At 38.7% G+C, this 9,072-nt stretch overlaps 1 protein-coding gene across 4 annotated transcripts in view; it reads right to left on the reverse strand.

Moving 5' to 3' along the window:
- LOC121323496 (gap junction gamma-1 protein-like) overlaps positions 1-8,576 on the reverse strand; it is a 20,305-nt gene extending 11,729 nt beyond the window's left edge. For 2 of the 4 annotated variants that reach the window (XM_041264589.1, XM_041264591.1), the window contains exon 1: positions 8,392-8,576. The gene's annotated coding sequence lies outside the window, so the exon portion shown is untranslated. Of the gene's footprint in view, positions 1-8,387 lie in introns of all 4 variants that reach the window. The other 2 variants (XM_041264587.1, XM_041264588.1) reach the window with 1 other exon arrangement.
- Positions 8,577-9,072: the final 496 nt, after the last annotated feature.

Here is a 9,072-nt window from a genome sequence, read left to right on the forward strand (position 1 = left end):
GCAGTATAACTACCTTGTGTCTTGTTGCTGTGCTCAGTCTTGCCATGGTGTATGACTTTTGACAGTAAACTGTCTTCAGCAACCTCACCTTGTTAGCTGAGTTTGGCTGTTCCTCACCCAGTTTTATTCCTCCTACACAGCTGATTCTGTTTCAGTTAATGATTGTGTTTCAACCTAGCACCTGTTTGGTATAATTGTTTAATCATACACCTGACAATATGCCTACAAAATCTCTGACTTTGTGCAAGTGTACCTAGAAGAATTGATGCAGTTTTGAAGGCAAAGGGCAGTCACACCAAATAGGGATTTGATTTTGATTTTTCTTCTGTTCACTCACTTTGCATTTTGTTAATTGATAAATATAATCTATTAACATGTCCATTTTTGAAAGCATTCTTACTTTACAGCATTTTTTCACACCTGCTTAAAACTTTTGCACAGTACTATATATATATATATATATATATATATATATATATATATATATATATATATATATATATATATATATATATATATATATATATATAAAGTATTACCAATTACTTGGGCTCTCCGGAAACAGTATGCTCGGAGCAAGGGGATGACACGAGTGGGTATAGAAGCAATGAAAGACTTTCAAAAAACAGCCTGAGAGAAGGACATAAGACTACCGAACAGACACCATGGTCCTTACCACAGGATGGACATGCAAACAGACTGAGAAACAGGAAGAAACCAAGAGTGGAAAGAAATCTGACAGGCTCAACTGACGTGAACATTTGGCAGGAAGCAAGAGCAGCTATTTACCAAGAGTGGGAAGATAGTAAGCTGAGGACAAGAAAAAAAAGGGGGGGGGGGGGGGTGGCCCACAACTGTCCAAATCAAGTTAGAATCGAGAACCTGCCTGCCGCCAAATCTAATTCAGAAAACTTCAGCCAAAAGACAGCATTGAAACTATCACAGGGTTGATGCATTGGCAGGGCCATGAAGGAACTGGAGGGGGATCCACAGCTATTGCCAAAGAACTGATTTTGCTTCATAAAGTCTAATGAAACCTGCAGAATAGTGGTACATTAACATATTGAATTACATATCACTTTGTAGCTTTCCATATGCTTAACAAAAAAGACATACTGAAAAATATAAAACATTGAAATCTAACATAATACTCTGTACTATTAAGGCTTCCGTTAGACTTCTGCAATATCATTTTGTAGTTTCTTTGATAACGCAATGTTAAGATCTAAAGTGTGTTTTGTTTTTTTGTTTTTTTGTTTTTAATCAATGTCTCAATTCTAAAGTTCTAAGTGATTTTTGGACATAGCTGTGGAGGAATGTTGTTTTGGGAATACCAATGTAAACACCTTGCTGACTGGTCAAGTCAATTCAATTCAAGTCATTGCCTTCTTGGCTGCTCCAAATGGTTCCAACCTATAGGCGACAGTGTAATGGTGGGCATTTCAATTTTTTTTGTCCAAACCCTGTAGATTCGGGTCCCTGTATAACAGGCCTAAAAGAAAGCCACTCAAAACGCATTCCACTGCCCAAACTCATTCCAAACTAATTCACACTACAGTACATTCAAAACAGTTTTGGTATATGATGACCCTCCCTGGACACTTAAAAAGGACTACTTTATTGAGCACTGGCTAATGCGCTGTAGGACTGCAAATGTGTCACTTTACAGATGTAGCACTTATTGTTACAAAGTTTAAAAATAATAATAAATTCACATTCTCATTTCTCTCTAATTTGTCCAATCCATATCAAAACATTGACTGGCTCTCTTGTGTACCACTCTAGTTTTTAAACCAGTACTAAGGAGCCCAAACTCCATATGGTTCAAAAGCCTCACCTTGTCAATCCTGTATGCACTTGTAAAAACGCAAGGGAAATAGAGACATGCTCCATTCGCTTACACTCAATAACTAAAAGAATTGAATCTCAATTGATTAACGTCTCTCTAAATAATGTGCAACACTGTAACTATCTCAGTTCCCGCAGGCAGGCGCATCACACAGGGCGAGGCAATCCACACACAGACGGAGAGTGAACTCGAACCAGGGACCTCTCGCACTGAAGCATAGCGCCAATACCGCTGTACAAAAGAGCAGGCTCCTTTGCAAGGAACGTATATGGGGCTTATGTTTTCGTTTCTGATCACCTACCAGCTCTGCTGCCTTCCCCGTGCACGCTTCACTCTACCCTGCTAGCCTCAAGTCCGCCCTGGACTTGCTCACCAGGCTAGAGTCCGACAAGTGCGTGCCGGGGTACCTGCGTCCACTTCTGACACCAATGTAATGATTGTAAAAATCAGAGGCAGAGTTATTTTAAAGTAAATTCAATATTTATTAAATAAACACAAATCAATGTGGGCTGTGACCACGCCAAAACAAATAAAAAATAATTAAAATAATTCTCTAGACATACACACAATACACTCTTAATCCTCTCACACCTCTACCAAGCAACCTTATCCAACCGTCACGTCTCCAGAGACCCCCCAAACATTCCGTCTCCCTGGAAACTGCTCATACCCTTAATCCTAATCAGCCAACCGACCATCCCGTCTAGCCGTCAATCACATACACACGCTGTCCCCTTCCTCCTCATCTGATCTACCTAATTGGGCGTGACCCAAACCACAACAAACAGGCAACACCCACGTGACAAACAAGACAGCATAAAAGTCCAGAAACAAACCATGCTGCCCGGGTCGCTGCAATATGTAAAACAGGGAATATACACACCCCAGACAGGGGATTATGTAGCAGTAATTACACTATAAACATTCAAAACAGCTGCTTAATCTAACCAGCGACAGCGAGTGGGAGAAGTACAGCGTGGAAAAGTACAGCGCAGTTTCGAAGCAGTTTGAAAGCAGGTTGACGGCTGCAGAAGAAACTAAACTTCAAAAAAAAAAAAAAACCCTCAACATGGTCTTCAAGCCAGTAATCTGTGACACCTGCTTGATGTGGGAAATCCGAGAAAACCCAGCGGAGCTAAACCAAGTGTGCGTAAAGTGCCGCACGATCCAGGATTTGCATAAACTAGTAAGCATGCTAGAAATGGAGCTGGAGGAAGTGAGACAGCAACAGGATCTTGAGGAACTGGCACACCCACAATTCATGGAAGTCTGCATCACCCCTAACAGACTGAAAGCCACCAGGGAGATAGAAGGTCAGAACAGCTGGGTTCAGGTAGGCAGAAGCAGGGAAAAAAAGAAACTTCGTCAAACACCACCAGAAATCAAAACAACCAACAGATTTGAGTCACTTCAGAATTGTGATGAGCAGAACCAACAACAAGAGAATGAAAGGAACAACATCCAGGACCCTATTGACAGTGGTGACAAGACAGTAAAAAGAAGGGAGGTCATGATTGTTGGGGACTCCATATTGAGAAACACAGCAAGTTCAGTTCGCAGTTTGGACCCCCTTACTACAACAGTGTGCTGCCTTCCGGGAGCCTCGGTCAAGCACATCACTGAGAACGTGGACAGGCTCCTAGAACGAACAGGAGACGACCCGGTAGTAGTCGTCCACATCGGTACAAACAACATTGGAAGAGACAGACCAAAATCCCTGCAAAACAAATTCAGAGAGCTAGGAAGGAAATTAAAAGAGAAAACCAAAACTGTGGTATTTTCTGGTATACTACCCGCACCTTGCAAAGGACCATATGGACAGCTGGAAATAATAAATCAAAACGAATGGTTGAAGACGTGGTGCACACGGGAAGGCTTCACCTATCTTGATCATTGGACCACTTTCTACAACGAGGACTATCTGTATAGACGGGATGGACTGCATTTAAATAACAAGGGAACTAGTCTACTTGGAGAAAAGATCCTCGAGCAGGTTCGGAAGCATTTAAACTAGAAAGGAAGGGGGGAGAAATCAACAAAAAAACAGAAGGGAGACCGCATCAAAACAAGAACAACAACTCAGGTAAGACAACCATTAAATGTGTTTATCTAAATGCTAGAAGTATCAGAAACAAAATTCTAGAACTTGAAGCTACTGCACTAACAGGTAACTATGATGTGATAGGTGTTACAGAAACTTGGTTATCTGAGAGTGATGGGGACGAATATAATATTTGTGGGTATACACTGTATAGGAAAGACAGGCAGGACAGAAGAGGAGGAGGGGTAGCGCTATACATAAGAAACAGTCTTGAAGCCCAGGTGTTAAACCTGGACAAAGAAAATAAAACCGAATCAATATGGGTCAGAATAACAGACAAAAATTCAAAAGGCATAATAATAGGAGCATGCTATAGACCGCCAGATTCAGACGGTGAGCACAATAATCTGTTATACAATGACATTAGAAATGTGTGTAGCAAAGGAGAAGCCATACTAATGGGGGATTTCAACTTCCCCCAAATAAAATGGGAAAACCCGGTGGGTAGCGCGAAGGATGAAATAGAAATGGTGGAAATGACAAATGACTGCTTCCTAACACAATTTGTCAAGGCACCGACTAGAGGGGAGGCATGCCTTGATTTAGTCTTTTCAAATAACGAAGATAGAATAACTAAAACAGAGGTCAGAGAACCACTGGCAAACTCAGACCACAACATGGTCTCATTTGAAGTGTTTTTTAAATCCTCAAAAGTAAAGACTAAAGCTAAGGTTTACAATTTTAGAAAAGCAAACTATGAAGGTATGAAACAGAGACTAACAGAAGTAGATTGGAGTAAAATAGAGAAAACACCCACAGAAGAAGGATGGTTGTTCTTCAAAAACGTAGTACTAGAGGCGCAAAACAATTATATCCCTAAAGTAGACAAATCTAAATGTAAAACTAAATTGCCAAAATGGTTTAATAGATCAATTAAAAAAAAATATTCAGCGAAAAAAGGCACTTTACAGAGCATTAAAAAAGGACCAAAAAGAAAGTACACAGAAAGAGTACACAGAACTGCAAATGCAAGTCAAAAAGGAAGTTAGAAAGGCCAAGAGAGAAATAGAAATGAACATTGCTAAGGAAGCTAAAACCAATTCCAAAATGTTTTTCCAATATTACAACAGCAAGAGAACATTCAAAGAGGAGATTAAATGTTTAAGAGATACAAATGGCAAAATCATAGAGGAAGAAAAAAAAATAGCAAATATGTTAAATGATTACTTTTCACAAGTTTTTACAAAGGAAGATACTGACAACATGCCCCACATGTCATCCAGTTCCTATCCAGTTTTAAATAACTTTAGCATAACTGAGGCAGAAGTGTTAAAGGGACTAGGAGCTCTTAAAATAAACAAATCCCCTGGGCCGGATGAGATCCTCCCAGTAGTACTCAAAGAAATGAAAGAAGTAATTTACAAACCGCTAACCAAGATCATGCAGCAGTCTCTTGACACAGGGGTGGTACCGACAGACTGGTAAATTGCAAACGTAATACCGATCCACAAAAAGGGAAACAAAACTGAACCAGGTAACTACAGACCAGTAAGCCTGACTTCTATTATATGCAAACTTATGGAAACTATAATAAGATCCAAAATGGAAAATTACCTATATGGTAACAGGGTACTGGGAGACAGTCAACATGGTTTTAGGAAAGGGAGATCGTGTCTAACTAACTTGCTTGATTTTTTTGAGGATGCAACATCGATAATGGATAACTGCAAAGCATATGACATGGTTTATTTAGATTTCCAGAAAGCTTTTGACAAAGTCCCGCACAAAAGATTAATTCTCAAACTGAACGCAGTTGGGATTCAAGGAAACACATGTACATGGATTAGGGAGTGGTTAACATGTAGAAAACAGAAAGTACTGATTAGAGGAAAAACCTCAGAATGGAGTGTGGTAACCAGCGGTGTACCACAGGGATCAGTATTAGGTCCTCTGCTATTCCTAATCTACATTAATGATTTAGATTCTGGTATAGTAAGCAAACTTGTTAAATTTGCAGACGACACAAAAGTAGAGGAGTGGCAAACACTGTTGCAGCAGCAAAGGTCATTCAAAATGATCTAGACAAGATTCAGAACTGGGCAGACACATGGCAAATGACATTTAATAGAGAAAAGTGTAAGGTACTGCACGCAGGAAATAAAAATGTACATTATAAATATCATATGGGAGATATTGAAATTGGAGAAGGAATCTATGAAAAAGACCTAGGAGTTTTTGTTGACTCAGAAATGTCTTCATCTAGGCAATGTGGGGAAGCTATAAAAAAGGCTAACAAGATGCTCGGATACATTGTGAAAAGTGTTGAATTTAAATCAAGGGAAGTAATGTTAAAACTGTACAATGCACTTGTAAGACCTCATCTTGAATATTGTGTGCAGTTCTGGTCACCTCGCTATAAAAAAGATATTGCTGCTCTAGAAAGAGTGCAAAGAAGAGCAACCAGAATTATTCGGGCTTAAAAGGCATGTCATATACAGACAGGCTAAAAGAATTGAATCTGTTCAGTCTTGAACAAAGAAGACTACGTGGCGACCTAATTCAAGCATTCAAAATTCTAAAAGGTATTGACAGTGTCGACGCAAGGGACTTTTTCAGCCTGAAAAAAGAAACAAGGACCAGGGGTCACAAATGGAGTTTAGAAAAAGGGGCATTCAGAACAGAAAATAGGAGACACTTTTTTACACAGAGAATTGTGAGGGTCTGGAATCAACTCCCCAGTAATGTTGTTGAAGCTGACACCCTGGGATCCTTCAAGAAGCTGCTTGATGAGATTTTGGGATCAATATGCTACTAACAACCAAACGAGCAAGATGGGCCGAATGGCCTCCTCTCGTTTGTAAACTTTCTTATGTTCTTATGTTCTTATGTTCTAATGGCATGGTGCATTAGCCTCTATCGGTTGTGCCTGAAGGGGTATATTTTGAGATCTGCCCTAGGATATGGAAATTTAGCGGAATGGAGATGCTAGGCCAAAAGTTTCAGTTTTTTTTAAAAAAGGTGTTAATTTACTTTAGAAGGTTACAGCAATTTGTTGGGGCCTCTACACCACCTTGAGCCATTAACATGTCCTTCTCACTATGCCACTTAAAAGCATTTCTGCAGATCTGTGCCGACGTGGGAGTATACTCGTATCATTGAATGTGAATCAGTGTCTGGGACTATTTGCATGGATTAACGTGTGAAGTGTGAATACAGAGTTCTCATTAACAGTTCTCATCAGAAACTGTCTTTTTATTGGATTTTAGATTGAGAAGAGCCATTAAATCTAGTTTTAGAAAGTACCAGTAGGTTTAACCGACCAACATGATAGTTGGTACGCTAACAAAATACTACCCATAACTATTTAAAAGTTGAAAAAAAGCCTCACTTAAATATCCGGTTATGGTATTCGCAACGTGTTAAAAAAAATGTAGAACTGTGTTTTTATTAACTCCCCTTTCATAGAATCACCGGTTTCCAATTAAACCCAAATTTGTCCGCAATTACTCCTAGAGTTCCTGGACTGACAAAAAAGGAGAAACGTGTCAAAAAAAAAAAAAAACAAGGTAATAAAAGCAACCCACAGTAAAAATAATTGATGTACTCTAACGTTAAAAGTAGCTAATTTGGGGGTGCACAATTGTGAGTTTAAAACTAGCATGTTCTTAAAAAGTAGGCTACTAAAAACTTAGTAGAAATACATAATAAAAAAAAAAAAAAAAAAAACAGCTGTGACTAGCATCTGCAAGCAACGTGTCCATTCTTGCCAAGGTACGCAGACCCGGCGGCAGAAGCAAACATCCATTAAGTTGTCTATATTTTCTTCTAAGAAAAGTAATCTGATGGAACAGGATAGCACAATTGTTTGTAATTACACTCTCACAACGTCTGTAGTAGCATACATCAAAAACAAAACAGCAATTTAATACTTCAATTAGCGCTTCTACTACTTTTTCTAACAAACTTCTTATAGGTCATGTTACTTTGGGTATAATGAATACACGGGGGGTAAAAGCCATCCCGTTTACAGAACAATAAACAGTGATTCCCCACTAAAATACCCCAGACCGATGCTATTTTCACAACATTAAAACAACGTAAAACAATTCCTCCAGAAATAACGTTTTTTGTTTTCAGGTTGCTGGTTCAAACTATGTGAAGAAAATTGGTATTTTTTTAAAGACAAAACACATGGGTACTCAAATGTCCCACCACGTTAATTAACGATTATTTCAAAGCAGCCATATAAAAATTACGTTTTTCTCAAGTTAAAACATGTGAAGTTAAAAAAATGTCCCCTTTTTACACCTCTGACTACACAGTCCTCTCCAGCCACGGCAGAAAAATGATTTACCTTTCTTGTTATTGAGTAAGAGTAATTTCTATTTTACACCTCACCAAAAAGCGCGAAAAAAATATTCACGAACTACATGGGATAATAAAAAGCATACTAAAATTCAAAAACGTGCACTTAAAGGCAAGAAGATATGTTCTTACCTACAATTAATTTATAGCTCTTTTGCTGCCAACTGTGTAAATAATTCCTTCAAGGAATGGTCCCAATATTATCCAGCACTCCGCTTTATTTAATGTCCCTTCTCAAATGAAACAAAAGGACTCCCCTTTAACCCGTTTGAGTTTGGACCATGTGACCTCCCCAGTCCCTCAGTCGGGGTCCTAAATCCAGGAGAGGACAAAGAAAACCTTCCAAAATCCTTTTCTCCTCCCCCGTCTCCCACTCCACCCCCCAAAAGGGGCCCAATTTCTACACGATTTCCCTCTGCCGTCAAATTATTTGATGTTGATATGAGTTCAACATCCAATACAGTTTAGAATAAACTTGCACCCCTCACACATTTTAAATAATTAACCACCCGTCTTACTGTCGTGATTTTATGTACACATGATGATGACCACAGGAAAAAAATAGTTTAACAAAATACGTAATAACGGCTTAGTTTACCACAGCATTTGTATGATATTTGTCATAATGATAAAGAGTGAACTATACTGTGTAGTGTTTCACAATTTTTTGTTTTTATATATATATATATATATATATATATATATATATATATATATATATATATATATATATATTATACGTGCGGAGTGTGAATACACTATATGTGTGTGTGTGTGTGTGTGTGTGTGTGTGTGTGTGTGCGCGCTTCAAAATATT

This window comes from Polyodon spathula, chromosome 11, assembly GCF_017654505.1.
Source record: "Polyodon spathula isolate WHYD16114869_AA chromosome 11, ASM1765450v1, whole genome shotgun sequence".
NCBI classification, from domain to species: Eukaryota; Metazoa; Chordata; class Actinopteri; order Acipenseriformes; family Polyodontidae; genus Polyodon; species Polyodon spathula.